The following is a 19,362-nucleotide window of genomic DNA, read 5'->3' as shown; positions in this document are numbered from 1 at the left end:
ATGTAGAGAGATAGCTGTTCTGCATAGGGAATCAGGGAGGCTTCAGGGATGGTTACAACTGAGACCTGAAGGAAGTAAGAAAACAACCCTTGAAGCCATCTGGCAGAAGATGTGCCCATGAGAAGGAGCAAGTCTTGAGGCAAGACCATGCTTGGCATGGTTGAGAAACAGCAAGGAACTCAGTACAACTGGCACAGAATGAACTAGAAGAAGAATAGCAGATAAGGTCAAAGAGTCAGAGGGAACTAAATCGTGTAGGAATAAAAGGCCGTTATAAGAATTTGGATTTTACTGTGAGCAAGGTAGAAAGCCACTGGAGTGCTTTGAGCATGAAGGTGAAATAATGTGATCTAGTTTTTAAAAGGATGGGGGGAGGGGTGGGGAGTGCTCCTGGGTGGCTCAGTTGGTTAAGCATCTGACTCTTGACGTCAGCTCAGGTCTTGATCTTGGGGTCCAGAGTTCAAGCCCCAAGCCTACTTAAAAAAATAAATAGTTTCAGAATTACTATTCCATTGATGCCACTAACAATAAATCTAAGTAACTTTCAAATATTTTTGTAGTTATTAGACTATATATTATTTTTAATTTCTTTAAATGTTTGTTTTTGAGAGAAACCACAAGCAGGGGAGGGGCAGAGAGAGAGGGAAACACAAAATCTGAAGAAGGCTCCAGGTTCCATACTGTCAACACAGAGCCCCATGCGGGGCTCAAACTCACAAGCTATGAGATCATGACCTGAGCCAAAGTCAGATGCTTAACAGACTGAACCACCCAGGTGCTCAACTATATATCATTAAGGGTATATAGTCAGCATGCTATGTTCAGAAGTAACTTGAATGAAATTTTTGTCAATATGGTTATGTATCTGAGTAGGTGAATTCCTCTGCTAAAACTTGCATACAGTGAGAAGACGCTGTCAGCAACAGCCAAGGAAGTCAAAGGTCTTGATCCATCCAGGGATAAGGTGAACAGGCAGGCTCCAGTAAATCTTCACTTTGCAGTCATGTGATGAGGTAGCAGTTATAGACATCAAGGCCAATGGTCTTGGTAGAAAGACACAGGATGCAACAGGAAATGCTCCTTATATTCATATTCTGTTTGCATCTGCCTTAGGTCCCACAGTGTAGTTCCACAGCCTTGCCTTCCAAAGCCATTGCTGTAGGAGATATACTTGTGTTTGTCCTCACTGAGCTTGCAGTAGGTCTGAATATGCTTCTTTGCAGGAAATACATGAGCTACCTGTAACCCTTGACCATCCTATAATCTAATGGTTTTATCTTCAGAAGCCTGTATGGTTTTGGGGGGACCCAGAACAGGTCTGTGACCAGGTCCCTGGAGGTGGAAGCTTTCTTTGAACACTGTCCAGTCCCAACATCCCACAGAAGAAGGGTGTTGTCCTGAGAGCCAGTGCACAGGTGTGATGAGTCTAGACTCACAACCAATCCAGTGAGCACCATAGCGTGATGGCAAGAGAACCACTGCCTTGGTTGTAGGGCACCATCCAAGCCCTACATCATGACCATCCTGTCATGGCTGTCAGGCTGAAGACCTGGCTTGGTTTTTTAATACAGGCTATCTTAATGATTCCTCCTTAATGTCCTTTGAACCACATTTCTAGTTTTCCAGTTGCCACAACTGTCTTATCTTTCCTGCAGAGACATACAAGTATGAATTCAGAGCAGCAACAACAGAGACAGACAGTATCCATGTGGGCTGGGCTATACTCCCGACAAGTTTTAGTTTGAATTCTCTCTTCTACAATTCCATCGAGCCTGTGTATTTATAAGCGCTGTGTTTGGGTTTGCTTTGCAGCTTCCCCATCACTGCATGGAACCCACACAAAGCCTTCTGAGGAGGAGCTTGCTTTGGATGGCGCCTGAGCAGCAGCATTCCTTGTGGCTGGAAGTTGTGTTCCTCCCAAACCAATAGCATTTTCTTGGGAGGCTGCCATTCAATGCTTTGTAATGTTTATCCTTTGGAAAATAGTTCAGGCAGCCACTTCCTAATCTCTGTAATTACAGCGGGCTGGCCAGGCTGGGAGCTGAGACCCGTTGCGGGCGGGGTGGAGGGGTCCACAGCCACCACACTCCACAGCCTCACAGGCCTCCGCCCCTAGCAACGAGGCGCGTCGCTAGGACACGAGGTGTTTTGCTAAGAGTTTTTATCATAAATGGGTACTGGATTTTATCAAATATTATTTTATTTGTGAATCTTTGATATAACTTTTTAATATCTTAATGTAGTAAATTAATTGATATTCTAATATTAAATCACATTTGTACACCTGGGTAGGCCCAACCGAATTATAATACACTGTCTTTTAAATATATTGTTGCATTTGGTTTACTTAATATTTTTGCACCTTTAGTCATGAGTATTATTACTCTGTAACAACGTTCTTATATTGTCCTTGTCTGACTTTGGTATTAATGTTTTATTAACTTCAGTAAATGAGTTGGATTGGGGGCATTTTCTAACTCTATTTTTTATAAATTCTCCAGAAGAGTTGAAAATAAGTTTAAAATTATTTGTTCCTTAAATATTTTGTAGACCTGATTTGTAAAGCCTTCTGGACTTTTTTTTTTAATGCAAGAGTTTTTAATATTTAATACCAAGAAAATTTCTTTGTTATAGAAACATTTGGGCCTACTATTTCTTCTTCGATCAGTTTTGGGAAGTTATAAACTATATTTTTCTAGATATCTCCACATGTTCACTAATTTCTTTGATTACCATACTCCTTTCAGAACTTTTTCTAGGATTTGTTCTCTTTTTAAAAAAATGTCTATTTATTTTGAGAGAGAGAGAGTGAGTGCATGTGCATGCAGGGGCGGGGGGGGGGGGGGGGCAAGAGGGAGAATCCCAAGCACGCTCCACGCTGTTAGCACAGAACCTGACTTGAGGCTCCATCCCACCAACTGGAAGATCATGACCTGAGCTGAAATCAAGAGTTGAACCCCCAACAAACTGAGTCATCAGGTGCCCCTAGGATTATTTTTTTTCTGAAATATCATTTATATTTTCCTTTAATGAAGATCAATTAGTAATAAACCCTGTGCTTTTGTTTATTTGAAATGTCTCTGTTTTGTCCCTGGTCTTATAAAATAGCACAATTTTAAGATATACACAATTCCAAGATGTCTCTCCTCACTTGAAGATATTATTCTGTCTTCTGCCTTCCCTTTTGTGTTAACAAGTCTGCTGTCACTTTAATTACTGTGCCTTTGTAAGTAAGCTGATCTTTTATTTGTCTGATGTTATGAGTTGAATTGTATCACTCAAAAAGATATGCTAAAGCCTTAAGCCCCAGTACCTAAGAATGGGACCTTATTTGAAATAAGGCAATTGTGGATAATTAGTTAAGATAAGGTTATATTGGAGAAGTCATTAATCCAATATGACTGGTGTCCTGTTAGGAGAGGAAAAGAGACACACACATATGAAGAGATATCATATGATAATGGGGGCAGAGACTGAAGTGCTGCAGTTACAAGCCAAGGACAGACAAGGTTTGCTACAGATCATCAGAAACTAGGAAAAGGCAAGGAAGGCTTCTCCCCTCCAGTTCAGAGGAAGCATGACTGCTGACACCTGGATTTTGGACTTCTAGACTCCAGAACTATGAGACAATAAATTTCTCATATATTAAGCCACCCACTCTGTGGCACTGTGTTACAGCAGCCCTAGGAAAATAATGCAACTGATTTTACAATATGTTGTCCAAAAAAAAAAAAAAGTGTTGTCTTTTATGTTGTCAGTTTCAGTCAATATTCTAGGCTAGATTTCTTCTTACTTAGTATTTTTAGTGACCTCTAATGTGTGGATTTATGTCTTTTATACATATGGAAAGTCCTCACCCATTACATGCCTATAAGCTCACCTCCATTCTCTCAATTCTCTTTTGGGGACTTTAGGCAGATTTAAATTAGGAAACTGCCTTCATGTCCTTAGCCTGTCACATTTTCATTCCCTTGTGTTTTTGTGATGCTTTCTAGGTAGAGGTTTGTGGCAGAGAGTGATAGTTGTCGCTCACTAGCCCTTTTCTCCTTATTTCAGTAATAGAACTTCTTAATTTTGATGGGTCCATGACCATCCACAATAAAGGCTATATTTCCAGTTTGTCCTTGAGCAAAGAATGACCATGTAGTGAGCTTTTGCCATGGGAATAAGCAGAAGTGGTGTGCACAAGTTTTAGAAAAAAATTTTTTAAAGGTAAGGTCAAGAGGCGCCTGGGTGGCTCAGTCAGTCAGTTGAGCGTCTGACTTCGGCTCAGGTCATAATCTCCCAGTCTGTGAGTTTGAGCCCCCGCTCCACCCCCCCGTTGGGCTCTGTGCTGATAGCTCAGAGCCTGGAGCCTGCTACGGATTGTGTGTCTCCCTCTCTCTCTGCCCCTACCCCACTCATGCTCGCTGTCTCTCTGTCAAAAATAAATAAACATTAAAAAATAAATAAATAAAATAAAGGTAAGGTCATGTCTTTTTCCTTCTCTCTTGTCTTCCCGCATTCTACTCCATGAGAAGAGTATACTTTTCCCACAATTATTTTGGATCTGGTCATGCGATTTACTTTTGCTTTGGTTAATATAATGTGAGCAGGCGGGACATATGACACATCTGAGTGCAGCCTTCAGAGGTTTTTGTTTTTGTTTTAATATTTATTTATTTTTGAGAGAAAGAGACAGAGTACAAGCGGGGCAGAGAGGGAGACAGTATCTGAAGCAAGCTCCAGGTGCCCCTTCAAGGAATTTTTGTGGCTCAGCCTCTTGTGTTCTGCCTTCCATCATGAGGAAAATATAACGCAGGTGACTAGTGTTCCTTATGTCCCAATCCTTGAATGGGAGACATGTGAGACTGACTGAATTTGACTTGCACTTAGATCAGGGACACAGCAGCTGAACTGCCCCTCCCTCCAGCTGTCAATTTCCGACTAGGTGAGAAATAAGTATTTGTTATTCATAAGGCACTGAGTATTTGAGGACAATTCTTTTGTTTTCTTGCAAGCCAGCAATTTATTGAAATTATGTTTTTTAATGATTTATTTCCCACTGTTCAGCTATTATGAATAATGCTGCTATTACACTCATATACAAATTTTCATGTTTTCTGTGGACGTTTTAAACTCTCAGGTATATACCTAGGAGTGGAATTGCTGGGTCTTATCATAACTCTATGTTTAACTTTTCAAGGAAGTGCCAGAATGTTTTACGAAGTGGCTATGGCATTTTGTGTTCCCGCCAGGAGGGTATGAGTGTTCTGATTTCTCTGCATCCTAACACTTGTTAATATAAGTCTTAAAAAAAATTATTATAGCCATCCTAGTGGGTGTGAAGTGATATCTCATTATGATTTTAATATGCATTGCCCTTATGACTAATGATGTTGAGTGTCTTTTCATGTGATTTTTGGCTATTTATGTATCTTCTTTGGAGAAATATCTATTCATAATTTGGACCCATTTTTTAATGGGGTTGTATTTTTATTGTTGAATTTTAAGAGTTATTTATATATTCTGGCTATAATATCAGATATATGGTTTGCAAAATTTTTTCCCATTCTGTGTGTTGTCTTTTCACTTTTCTGACAGTGTCTGAGTTAGTCTATTAGGGCTGCCATATGAAAATCCCATAGACTGGATATGACCTCACTTAACCTTTGTCATCTCTTAAAAGGCCCTGTCTCTGGGGGTGCCTGGGTGGCTCAGAAGGTTAAGTGTCGGACTCTTGATTTTGGCTCAGGTCATGATCTCGTGGTTCCCTGAGTTCGGGCCCCCACACTGCACCCCGCATTGGGCCCTGCATCTGGCTCTGTGGTATCAGCGTGGGGTCCACTGCAGATCCTCTGTCCCTCTCTCTCTCTGCCCCTCCTTCAAGCTCTCTCTCTCTCAAAAATTAACATTAAAAAAGAAAATAAATAAAAGGCCCTGTCTCCAAATACAGCCACGTTGTGGGGTAAGGTTTCCACATATAACTAATTAGGAGAACACAGTTCAGTCCAAACAATCTGCCTTCTGGGTATACCTTTCTCACATGCAAAATACATTCACCCCCAATCCCAAATTCTTAACTCTTTCAGAACCAAATCTATGTCCAAAGCCTTATCTAAATATCATCTAAATCAGGTATGGATGAGACTTGAAATATGATTCATGCTGAGGCAAAATTTCTCTTCCAGCTGTGAGCCTGTGAGACAAATTATGTGCTTCCAAGACAGAAAGGTGAGATAGGCATGGATAGACATTCCCACTTTATTTTTTTTAATTTATTTAAAAAATTAAAAAAAAAATTTTTTTAATGTTCATTTACTTTGAGAGACAGATACAGAGCATGAGTGGGGCTCCAGGCTTTGTGCTGTCAGCACAGAACCCGATGCGGGGCACAAACCCACAAATTGTGAGATCATGACCTGAGCCAAAGTCGGATGCTCCACAAAGCCTGGAGCCTGCTTCAGATTCTGTGTCTCCCTCTCTCTCTGCCCTTCCCTGGCTCATGCTCTGTCTCTGTCTCTCAAAGTAAATAAACATTAAAAAAATTTTTTTTTAATTTTTTAAATAAATTAAAATTTAATGTTTATTTATTTTTGAGAGACAGACAGAATGCAGGTGGGGGGAGGGGCAGAGAGAGAGGGAGAGGCTCCAGGCTTCAAGCCCAATGCGGGGCTCAAACCCATGAACCATGAGATTGTGACCTGAGCCAAAGTCAGGTGCTTAACTGACTGAGCAACCCAGGTGTCCCTAGACATCCCCATTTTAAAAGAAAGATATCAGAAAGAAGAAAGGGGGTGGGTCCAAAGGAAGTCCAAAACTTAGCAAGGCAAATTCCATTAGATTTTAAGGCTCAAAGTAGTCTTTTTTGGCTCAGTGTTTTGCCCTTTGGGCTTAAGGGGGTAGCAGCATTATCCTCTTGGTCCTGGGCAGCAGTTTTGTTCCTGAGAGATTGGTTGGTAGCAGCCTGACCTACTGAAGCCAAGGATACAGCCTTGCCACCCCAGACCTGTATCCTCTGAGTTCATGGTTGGAGTGATACAGCCCTGCTGATCTCTGAATAGCTTTTGGTGTTATTCCTCCCTTTTCTTGAGGATAATGGGGACTGGCAGCCAGAGAACTCTATTGTTTTATCCTGTAGAATCCCAGAAGTCTGACAAGATACCTTTACTTTGTTGATTCTATCCCCTTTATTCCCAGCTGGCAGTATTTCTTCTGGTATAATCTCACTTCTTTCCTGGATACTTCTGAGATGGCTAAGTCCATGAATCACACTATGGGGAGAAAGAATTTTTTCTCTTATTTCAAGGTCCTTCTAGCTGGACTAAGAATCAAATTGATATGAGACAGATTAACAAGAGAAATCAAATTTAATTGCGTACATACAGGGAATCCACACAGACAGGAAATTCCAAAGACATTCAGGCAACATGATGCTTATATGAGCTAAAAAAGAGGTATCTGAGGATATAAAGGGGAGAAAAGACTACTAGCAGGAAGGTGAAAGATGTTTGGAAAACCAAGGTTACTCTAATATGTAGATAAGTTTCTTAGGTAAAGAGAAATCTCTGTTAATAACTCTCTTCCTGGTACAAAGAGGCAGTTGAGGGGGAGGTAAAATGCTTTTTTTTCTGAATTTGCTGGGTTTTGTTTTTAATTCAAAATAATGTTCATGCTAAAGTGGCCCATCCTAGGGCAGCCTGTCCTTGGACTCTACAGCACCTATGATCTCTTTATCAAATGATTTTTCTAGCCACACCCTTAGTGTGCTCTCCAGAATATACCTTTTCTTATTTCTAATGTGGATAGTAATTGGGTTCTGCACCCAATTCCAACTTGTGGGAAGGAGGTGGGTTTCCCCACATCATCAAGGAGTAATTCTCCAGATACCAGCTGTATATCTTACATTTCCACTCAGTGGACAGTATCTACCCAGAGATAGTATCAGATCCCATAGGTTATGGACTCAGTCCTACAAGACTCCTGTCACCCCCCTCTCTTCCCTACACCTTCATATGTCGGATGCAAGCCTATGTTATTATCTGTGCTTCTGGCCAACTGACTATAAATCAGAGGTTCCCATGCCCCTCTCTTTGGGATTGATTAACTTGCTAGAGTGGCTCACAGAACTCAGAGACACATTTTCCTAGATTACTGGTTTATTATAAAAGGATATAATTCAGGAACAGCCAGATGGAAGAGAGGCATTAGGCACAGTAAAAACATGGTAAAAGGACACAGAACTTCCATGCTCTCTCCAGGTACATCACTTTACTCATACCCTCCTTGTGTTCACCATCCCAGAAGCTCTCCAATCTCATTCTTTCGGGTTTTTGATGGAGGCTTCATTATGTAGGCAAGATTGATTAAATCATTGGCCATTGGTAATTGATTCAAACTCCAGCACCTCTCTCTTCCCAAGAGCTGGGGATTGGTGGGGAGACTGAAAGTTCCAAACCTCTATTCCTGTTTGGTTCCCCTGGTAACCAGCTCTCATCCTCAGGTGCTTTCCAAAAGTCACTTCATTAACATAATCTCAGTTGTGGTGGAAAGGGACTTGTTATGAATAACAAGACACCTATTTCACCTTTATGTCTCTGAAGTGATTTCAGGAACTGAAGACAGGAGACCAAACATTATGACGAAAGATGTTCCCATTGCTTTTATTGTTCAGGAAATGCCAAGGGTTTTGGGAACTGAGAACCAGGAACAGTGGACAAAGACTGAACATATTTGAGAAATATTTTTTGGTCCTCTGAATGACCAAATATAAATCATAATATCACAGATACACTAAGAATTTTCCAAATCTTCACTTTGGTTCCTTTTTGTTGAATAATACCTTCTATTTATCTCTCTCTTCCTGCATTTTACTATAACTAGTAAGAAGAAATGAGACTGCACCTTTAACACTTTGCTTAGAAATATTCGACTTTATTACTTTATTTTTTTAATTTGAGAGAGAGAGAGAGAAGGAGAGAGAGAGAGCTGGAAGAGGGGAGGAGACAGAATCTGAAGCAGGCCCCAGGCTCTGAGCTGTCAACACAGTGCTGGATACAGGGCTTGAACTTGCGAACTTTTGAGCAGTGAGATCATGACCTGAGCTGAAATCAGAGGCTTAACTGACTGAGCCACCCAGGCGCCCCATCAACTTTATTACTTTTAAATTATTTCCACAAAATACTAGAACACAATTTGGCCAATTTCTTTGCCGTGTTATAAGGGTCAGTTTTCTTCCAGTTTTCAGTAACATGCTCCTCATTTCTGCCCCAGATCTCATCAGAATCACCTTTAACATCCATTTTTGTACCAACAGCCTCTCTTGAAGGCAATCTAGGCTTTTTCTTTCTTTTTTTTTTTTTTAACATTTATTTATTTTTGAGACAGAGAGAGAGCATGAACGGGGGAGGGTCAGAGAGAGAGGGAGACACAGAATCTGAAACAGGCTCCAGGCTCTGAGCTGTCAGCCCAAAGCCCGACGTGGGGCTCGAACTCACCGACTGCGAGATCATGACCTGAGCCGAAGTCAGACGCTCAACCGACTGAGCCACCCAGGCGCCCCTATCTAGGCTTTTTCTAACAAGCACCTCAAAATTCTTCTAGCCTCTATTCATAATCCAATTCCAAAGCCACTTCCACATTTTTTTAGGTATCTGTTGCAGCAAAATCCCACTTCTCAGTATCAAAATCTGTACTAGTCTGGTAAAGATACCATAACAAAACATCAGGGACTGGGGGCTTAAACAACAAAAATTTATTTCTCACAGTTCTGGAGGCTGAATGTCTAACTAAGATCAAAATGTTAGCATGTTTGGTTGGCTTGCAGATGGCCATCTTCTGGTTGTGTCCTTGTGTGGCCTTTTCTCTGTGCATATGCCCCAAGTGTCTCTTCCTTTTCTTGCAAGGACATCAGTCCTATGGGATTAGGGTTCCCACTCTTACGACCTTATTTAACTGTAATTACCTCTTTTAAGGCCTCTCTCCAAATAAATTGAGGGTTAAGGGAAAGGGTGAGGAACTTTGAAAGAACACAATTCAGTCCAAACCAGTATACTTGAAGCACAAAAGATTTTTTTGTGTGTGGTAAATAAAATATAATACAACATAATAGTTACTATTTGAACCATTTTTGACTATACAGTTGTGTGGCATTAAATATATCCACATTGATCTGCAATCATCATGACTATCATTTCCAGGACTTCATTTTTCCCCAAACTGAAGTTTGGGAAGTACTCTAATTCCTAAACACTAACGTTATATTCTCCTTGCTCCAAACCCCTGTCAACCACCCTTTTACTTTCTGACTCTATGACTTCAAATACTCCAGGTTTATCGTATGGATGGAATCATATAATATACAGTCCTTTTGTGATTGGGTCATTTCACTTGGTATAATATCTCCAAGGTCATCCATGTTGTAATGTGTCAGAATTTCGTTCCTTTTTAAGGCTGAATAATACAAAAGTTTTTCATTTTGGTGAAGTCCAATTTTCGTATTTTTTTTCTTTTGTCACCTATAGGTTTGGTTTCACAGCTAAGAAACAATTGCCTAATCCAAGGTCACACAAACTTATACCTATGTTTTCTTTAAGAGTATTACAGTTTTTGCATGTATATTTAGGTCTGTGGTCCATTTTAAATTAATTTTGGTATATGTGAGGTAGGGGTCCTGTTTCATTCTTTTGCATGTGGATATACGATTGTTATAGCACCTTTTGTTGAAAAGATTATTTTTTCCCATCAAATTATCTTGAAGTTCTTGTTGAAAATCAATTGTCCATAAATGTATGGGTTATTTCTTAACATTCAATTCTATTTCACTGATATATATGTCTATCACTATTCTAGTACTATACTATCTAGATTATTGTAGTTTTGTAGTCAGTTTTGAAATCTTGAAGAATGACTAATTTTTTTATTAAAAAATTTTTTAATGTTTATTTTTGAAAGAGAGAGAGAGAGAGAGAGTGAGTGGGGGAGGGACAAAGAGAGAGGGGGAGACACAGGATCCAAAGCAGGCTCCAGGCTGTGAGCACAGAGCCTGATGTGGGGCTCAAACCCACGAACTGCAAGATTGCAACTTGAGCTGAAGTCAGATGCTTAACTGACTGAGCCACCCAGGCACCCCTGTTCTAATTATTATTTTTTAAGTGTTTTGGCTATCCTGACCCTTTACATTTCCATGTGAATTTTAGGATCAGCTTGTCAGTTTTGGGGGGAAAAAGGCAGCTGAGATTTTGATAGAATTGTATAGAATCTGCAGAAAAATAGGGGAATATTGCCAGTTAAATACTATTAAATCTTCTGCCACCATTTCTTGATGAACTATCTAGATTGATGATTTAACTTACTTATAAATCCTGTACCGTGTGTCTGCCTACCCTCTCAATATAGACTAACAATTCCTCGCTCCTCCATTGGTTACTTTTCCTACTTCTGACAATACGTTTTAACAACCAGAAAAGTTTTGTCAATAATAAACATAATCTCTTGAATGCTTTTATCTTCTACCTTTCCTTCCTATGTTCCACATCTTAAAGTTCAAATACCGTAAAAGGGTATTTTTACCTTTATATTGTCAACAACAGTATACTTTATAAACTATGCTTTAACTATGTCAAGTTATTTATAATTTATTAATATGTTGGGTCTAAAAGTTGAACACCAGAAACCAGCATTTTCTAAGCTTTCTATCACAGTCATTCAGTTGAATTCTCTTTTCTTCAGATTTCTCTCCCAGTAGCCTAAGCTTTTGGGACTTCCCTGAATTAGATCTTCCCTGTCCTCCTGAATTAGATCTAGTGACCCCTAAATGTATTGTCAAATACGCTGTTTTCTACCTCATTTTGCCTGAGCACATCTTCAAGAAACTCTTTTTTAAAAAAGGTTATGTGGGAGTATAGGGGTGCCTGGGTGGCTCAGTTGGTTAAGTGTCTGGCTCTTGGTTTCAGCTCAGGTTGTAATCTCAGGTTGTTATCTAATGGTTCATGGGTTTGAGCCCCACGTCAGGTTCTGTGCTGGCAGCATGGAGCCTGCTTGGGATTCTCTCTCTCCCTCTCTCTGCCTCGCCCCTGCTTGTGCTCTTTTTCTTTCTCAAAATAGATAAGTAAATAAATAAACATTAAAAAAAAGGGGGTATGTGGGAGTTTAACTTTAGGAGTCCCTGCTTATCTGAAAGTGTTTTCATTCTGCTCTTTTACTTAATGATGATTCAGGTAGGAATGGGACTTTTTTGAAAATTAAATTTTTTTCTTAGGTTTTGAGGTCAAGAAATATTTCCCTCAGAAACTTGAAAGTCCAGGGGCTCCTGGGTGGCTCAGTCGGTTAAGCGTCTGATTTCAACTCAGGTCATGATCTCACAGTCTGTGAGTTCAAGCCCCGTGTCGGGCTCTGTGCTGACAGCTCAGAGCCTGGAGCCTGTTTCAGATTCTGTGTCTCCCTCTCTCTCTGACCCTCCCCCGTTCATGTTCTGTCTCTGTCTCAAAAATAAACGTTAAAAAAAAAAAAGAAACTTGAAAGTCTGTTTTCTTTCATTTAGTGTTGATGATAAGAATTCTAATGTAAGCTTGATTCTTGTTCTTTTATGGGTCACTTATTTTTTTCTCTTTGGAAATTTAGGATCTGGATCTTCTCTTTGTCTTTGCATTTGTAATATTTACAAGGTTGTTTTTTATTTGTTTTTGCTCTGTACTAGTAGACACGTTAAGCTCTGGCAGATTTTCTTCCAGGATTTTTGAGTAATTTTCCATCTTCTATTTACTTTGTTTTCCTCTTTTTTAATATTATTAGTCCTTTTGTATTCTTACTCTTATATTTTCTCTTGCAATTTCCATCTCTTTGCATATTTTTTCTATTTAAAAAAATTTCATTGGCTTAATCTTTTAACACTTCAAGTGAATTTATAATTTTGGCAATTTCTTCTTTCTAATTTTAAGACTTACTTTTTATTCTTGGATTGTTACTTCATCTGGGTATACTGGTATACTATTCTTGTTTCCTAGGTGTAATAAGTCTAGGAGCATCCCAGTTATTATTTTTAAAGTTCTCTGAAGTTTCTCTATTTCCTCTATGGCCATTCTCTGTTTATCTTTCTCCCCTTCCCCCGCCCCCTAAATTGGAGACTTCTTTTGAGTATCTAATTATCTAATCCTTGGTTGTCTGTTCATGTTTAAGATGAGGTAATTGGAATGCTGATTAGGAATCTTGTGAACTTGGGAAGGTCTTGCCAACTTGCACAACTTCACTCAAGGGTGAGTGGGCAGAAAACTAGCTATTGTGCCAGAATGAAGACTGCTGTAGTCATTAAATGTTCAAATAGCTGCCCAACTCCTCCCCAGAGATTATGAGAACTCTTGATTTTTAGCCTGGGATAAATGCCTGGTTACGGTATCTGAGATAAGGGAGGGCTCTTCTGTTCTATGCAGAGATCTTTATTTAATCTCCCTGTTGGCTACAGCACCATCTGAACCTATTCTACATTATGGTTTCTTTCATTTTGTTTAGTCAGACTGCACTCACTTGGTATGTAAAATTAAAAAATTTTGGTGGTCTCATTCTCATTTTCTATTATGTATGAGTTTGTATCATTTTTAAATTCCTTTATTAGCATTTTAATGGGGTCTCAGGAAGAAGAGGTAATGAATGCATGTGCTTAGTTAGCTAGCTTATATATATTTTTAAGTAAAGTTGACAAGCAATGTTACATTAGTTTGCAAATATGGAACACTTCATAAGTTTATATGTCATCCTTGCACAGGGGACAGGCTAAACTTCTAACATTCCAATTTTAGTATATGTGCTGCCAAAGGGAATACTCACCCAAGCTTTAATAAAAAAAATACTAAATGTAAGTTAAAAAAATACTAAATGTAAGTTTAAAAAAAGACAAGTGGAGCAGAGTAGGACATAAGAAAAAACAACTAGTGGAATGGCAAAAAACCAAACAACTCCCTCCCAAAACACAGAAAAACATACTACCACAATTCTGAGTCTGTGATATTGATAGTATCCTGTGTATGTATAATTTAGGGCTTAGCACAGAAACGCTTCAGATCCACACATTTAGTGACATGTTGGATCTCAGACATCTAGTTCACACCCCATTTTACAGTTAAGAAAAGCAGAACTCAGAAGTGAAGTGATTTTCCCAAGGTCACACAAATAGAGAGTGGCAGAAGGGGCACTAGGATGTGACTCCTACTTTCCTTTTACCTCATCACACTTCTGGGGAGTAACAGGATGAGCAGATCAGCAGTTAGATGAGGAAGATTTTGAAAAATAATCGACATAGCATGGATTTTTTTGGGGGGTAAAAAGCCATATGTCTAAAAAAAAAAGAAGTATTTTCGGATGCTTACTTGGCAGCTATACAATCTTCTCTGGCAGCACAGTCTGACAATTGGTAGGCATATGTGGAATGTACTGAAGGGGGCGACTGTACAGCAGGACGGGGAACTGCAATAATCCAAGTGCTTGGTGATCTGGGAGGAAACAGAGTCTGGGCAGCATGAAACAGAATTCGGTGAATGAATGAATGTGAATACTGAGGGAGGGAGGGGAAAATGTTAGTGGGATTATGAAGGAGTGTGGATTGGTTAATTGTAGAGAATAAGTAGGGGCAAATGAGGACTCAACTTCTTTTAATGTCATTTTAAATTATTCAATGCAACCTAAAAGGCTGGGAACAAATATAATTTACATCACTCCTTCTTTCTGGTTCAGGGACAGTTTACCTAAATTCTTAAATTAATGGATGCAGTTGCCCTCTTTGCATAGCTCCAACAAAAGAAAATCTACGAGACAGCACAAGAAAACTGGGTTTCCTGAATAAGGTACCATTTGCCTGGCCGACTCGCCTAGCTGCTGTGAAGACTAAGTGAGACAACGTAGCACCGCATTTGGCACATCGCAGGAACTGAAAGTGGACCTCAAATTCCGCCCACGTTCTCCTCTCCCGCTGCGCTCAAAAACCACGTACACTGGCGTGGGTCTTCCGCGACGCCTAAGTTCTTTCCTTAAGGTCCAGTGGACAGCCCCACGGCCACATTCGCAAAAGCTAAGGGTGAGGGCGAAAAAAAATCCAATTTCCCTCCGACAAATAGTTCCCACCGCGGCCGCGGGAGCACAGTCCGGAATGTACAATTCTAGACCAACTTTCAACAGCAGTGACTGTCCTGGGGCTGGTGTAACGGGCCCCACCAAGGAGGGGGTTGGGCGACTCCAAGGTTTGTGAAAGCGACAATTCCGCTCTTCGGGCCTGGCCGGTCCACTTCCTACGGCAAGCAGAAGGAGACAAACGGCGCCTTGCCTCGCTCCCACCTACAGCCTCTTCCCGTAGCCGGCTCCCGCTCTCCCTTCCCGTGGCCGCAGGGGCTGCGCGTGGGGGGTGTGTACGCCCCGCACCCGTTGCCCTGCTTGGGGCGCACAGCCGCCGCCGGAACCCTGAATCACCCCACTCTCAGCCCCTGACCCGTCTTCCTCTGGAAATCGCCGGAGGCCTGCGGGCTGCCAAGTCGCGCTCCCAGGAGAGTGCAGGAAAGCTAGGTGGCCCGGCCACGAGGAGGCGGAGCTCGCAGTGTCTCGCGGCCCGGGCCCGGGCCCGGGGGCGGGGCTAGGTGTCTCGCGCAGGGGGCGGGGCGTAGTGACGTAGGCGGGCGCTGGGGCCGTACTGTGGCTGTGGCGGCGGCGGCGGTAGTGGTGGCGGCGGTGGCGGCGGCGCCCGGGAGGCAGCAGCAGCAACAGCAGCAGCCCTGAGGAGGGTGAGACGGCCGCCGTGGCGGCAGCTCGGAAGTCGGGCGGGACCGAGAGCTTCCCGACTGCCGCTGGCGCTGAGGTTTTTTGCCTTTTCTTAGCCTGCTTCCTCACGGCCCTGGCTAGGGCTGGGCAGCGCGCCCCCGGGGAGGGGCGGAGCTGTAGGTGAGGCTACAAGACCCCCTCCCCCTCCTCTGCCTACCGGGGGAGGGGGGATGGGAAAGTCCGGGGAGGGGCGGACCCCACCCCAGCCCACCCCAGCCTACCCGCGGGTTCCACCCCACAGAACTCCAGGATTGGGCGGGAGCTGAAGCGGTAGATGAGGGGAACCCGAGGTGGGAGGTGGGAGATAGGGGTTCTGGGTGCTTGGAGAACGGAGGGTTTCTGAGACGTGATGTTGAGGGCGAGGTAGTGGCGAGATGGAGAAATTGGGGAGCCATGAGGAGGTTGGGGTGCGGTCAGGGTGGATCTGTGTGGTTAGGCGACTGATGTAAAATATTGAAAGAGGTGAGGATTTTTTTTCCCCTTCTGTTAAATGGTAAGATAGGAGATGAAGGGTTGTATTGCAAAAGGAAGAAGAGCTGTGGATGTTGCCTTTGAGGCAGTTGGAGAAGCTATTGCTAGGTCTCACATTTCTACTTTAGGGTTATTATGGTTATTATTTTTCTTCTTCCTGGCGGGGTGGGTCGGAAGGGCAGAGAATCCCTCTGCTTTTGGCGCAGGTGGGTAATTGGTGAGGGTGGCTGGGTTTAAAGTTTTACACCCTTCAAGAAGAGTGAGGTCTTGGATTAAGACAACTTCATTCTGGCAGCAACATTAGGGAATAGGTCTCATTACACCTAGTTCCTTAAAGGTGTTACCTTCCAGTCTTTTTTCTGTGCCTAAAAGATCACTTTATACCACCTTATTTGCAAGCTTTATCCTGGCCTCTTAAGAGAAGGCCTGAAAATCAGGTGGTTGCTTTGGAAGACACGTTTCTGAGTAATGGTTGCAGGTGGTTGTGGTTGACTGCTTTGGATGGATAATTTGAACAGTTCTTTTGGAGCTAATTATATGAAAAATACTTACATGTTTTAAAGCACAGCTGTCTTTTACAACTTGTTTTTCAATAGACTTTGACATTTGGGCATTTTGTGTTCAGCACAATTATTCGTGCTTATTTTTATTTCTCAATTGCAGATGCTATTAGACACTTTAAAAATGAACTGAAATAGTTTTTTTTTCTAGGTCCCTCAATTTCTGAGAAATGTTCTTGGAGTCAAGTGCTTTTTTTTTTTTTTTTTTTTTTTAAATTTTTTTTTTTCAACGTTTATTTATTTTTGGGACAGAGAGAGACAGAGCATGAACGGGGGAGGGGCAGAGAGAGAGGGAGACACAGAATCGGAAACAGGCTCCAGGCTCCGAGCCATCAGCCCAGAGCCTGACGCGGGGCTCGAACTCACGGACCGCGAGATCGTGACCTGGCTGAAGTCGGACGCTTAACCGACTGCGCCACCCAGGCGCCCCGAGTCAAGTGCTTTTAAGATGCTCTTTAATAACATTTTGGGGGCATGTGTCTCACTTCATGGAGAGATGTTACTAAGAGTAAACAGTATTCAATGTTCTTCACATCAGTGTTTCACAACTTTATACATTAAATCAGAATCTCTTCTCAATTCCTGCTCCCTATTAGATTACAGTATTCACTGACCTTACCTATCAGTGTCATTTAAACTGTTTCTTGCTTAGAAAATAGGTCCTGTGATATACATGTATTATGTAATGGGTGGAAGTAGGCATGATTCTCAATAATTCATTTATGGAGGAAGAGCAGCCGTCATGAAATGGAATTTAAGCAGTGACTTTCCCAAGGCTTACTCAATTTATTTGGGAACATAGCCAGAGAAGTGCTTTCCTGTTACCCAAGAGAGAAATATACAGATTTGAGTGTCAGTAGTTGTAGATCATTGCCTTTTTTAACATGCCTAATTAATGAGCAGACTATTATCTTCTAGAAAATAGTTCTGCTTGAAGAAACTTACAGGCAACAGATGATATAATAGATATTAAGTGAGAAAGAGTGTCAGGTTTGTAATTCTAAAGAAAAGATTCAATTAAATGTATTCAGACAGGTCAAATTATAAGTTGGTAAATGAATACTTTTGGATTACTTAGAAGCAAAAATTAAAATTCACATATCTAGTTTTGCCTTTTAAATTATACTTTGGTTTAATTGGGTATGCATGAGGACAAATGTGAACTAAAATGTCAGGTGAAACTGTATATATTGCTAACATGACATTTACATTGTTGACAGTGGGATGCAATTCTTTGTAGGAATGCAGTCATGGGATTTGGGGGAAAGTATAAGGTAGAAGTGATCTATTTCTCCTTAGAGTTTTTTTTATGCCAGAAAAAACACTACCTATTATTTTTCAAGAAAAGTCACTTGCTAGTCATTACTGTGATGTTCTTGTTGAATCTACTGAAGTCTCCCTTGCCCCCTTTTTTACTAAAGTCAGGTAGGTATGTCTGTGTTAATTCAACATTAATACTGGGAGCAGGATAAAAGTGAAGGTTCTGTAGCAACAGCTGCTCTTTTTCTACTCTCAGTTAATGCTTTTATAAGGAGTAAAAGAGCTGTTAAATGTGCATTTTCACATACTGTATCAAACACCTTGATGGAGGAAGACCAGAGAATGAAGTATTTTGGTTCACCAAATCCGTACATTGATTATCAGTTTTCAAACAAATATAATGTAATAAACAGCATCAAGGTTATGTAGAATATAACTTATTTCTCTAAGTCTTCAACATCCGAGCCTTGGGACACTGACTCATTCAATGGTTATTTACTGAGTATGCTTCTGGGTACTTTTTTTAGCCATTGAGGATACAGTAGTGAACAAAGCTGTCAAAAATCCCTGCCTTCATGGAACTTACCTTCCAGATACCTTTTGGGGAAATGAAGAGAAACCTGGCAAAGAAGATTGATAAGAGGTTATTGGGTTAGGAAAACCAGGAGAGTGTGATTTACTAGAAGTGAAAGAAAATAAGTTTTCAAGGAGGAGGGCATGATCAAGCGTGTCATTGTTTAAAGATGTGTCAGTGTTGGGTAAGGGAGGATTTTGCATGATTATTGTGTCTAATAGAAATATGACTAAATGCTTTTTAGTATGAGGTGACACAGATGTAAGAATTTGTCAGTTTTTAACTTACCTAGATTGATTTTTTTAAAAACATATATTTCACTATTTTTTTCAGAACAAAATAGGCAGTCTATGAATGTATAATACTAAGGACAGATATGATCTTTTATTAACTTTGTTTTTTAAATATATTAACTATTATACTCATTAAAAAAATAGGTAATACACTTATCAAATCATAAGATATAGGTAGAAAAGAGTAAGACTCCTGTCCCATCACGTTGTTCCTGAAGGCAATCACTGTTTCTAATTTCTTGTTTTTCCTAACCAGTGAAATTTTGTGCAGTAATATGGTTTAGCTATTTTATTTTATTTTATTTTATTTTATTTTATTTTATTTTATTTTATTTTATTTTATTTTATTTTATTTTATTTTATTTTATTTTATTTTTTTAATGTTTATTTATTTTTGAGGGACAGAGAGAGAAAAAGAGAGAGAGCA

The 19,362-nt window shown here is 40.7% G+C and overlaps 1 protein-coding gene, 1 non-coding gene and 1 pseudogene across 6 annotated transcripts in view; 1 reads left to right on the top strand and 2 right to left on the bottom strand.

Annotated features, from left to right (window-relative positions):
- Window positions 1-807: 807 nt before the first annotated feature.
- Window positions 808-1,890, bottom strand: LOC125170547 (WD repeat-containing protein 31-like; annotated as a pseudogene).
- An 11,803-nt stretch (window positions 1,891-13,693) lies between these two features.
- LOC125171402 (U6 spliceosomal RNA) lies at window positions 13,694-13,796 on the bottom strand. The gene has a single exon (XR_007154318.1). It is a non-coding gene; the product is annotated as a U6 spliceosomal RNA (small nuclear RNA).
- A 1,856-nt stretch (window positions 13,797-15,652) lies between these two features.
- The window catches only part of ERC1 (ELKS/RAB6-interacting/CAST family member 1), a 532,268-nt gene continuing 528,558 nt past the window's right edge, over window positions 15,653-19,362 (top strand). For 4 of the 5 annotated variants that reach the window (XM_047866437.1, XM_047866435.1, XM_047866441.1 and 1 more), the window contains exon 1: window positions 15,653-15,897. The gene's annotated coding sequence lies outside the window, so the exon portion shown is untranslated. The remainder of the gene's footprint in view (window positions 15,898-19,362) is intronic. The other variant, XM_047866436.1, reaches the window with a different exon arrangement.

This window comes from Prionailurus viverrinus, chromosome B4 (assembly GCF_022837055.1).
Source record: "Prionailurus viverrinus isolate Anna chromosome B4, UM_Priviv_1.0, whole genome shotgun sequence".
Taxonomy (NCBI): Eukaryota; Metazoa; Chordata; class Mammalia; order Carnivora; family Felidae; genus Prionailurus; species Prionailurus viverrinus.
The sequence above is the reverse complement of the archived record's forward strand: the minus strand, read 5'-3'. Positions and strand labels throughout refer to the sequence as shown.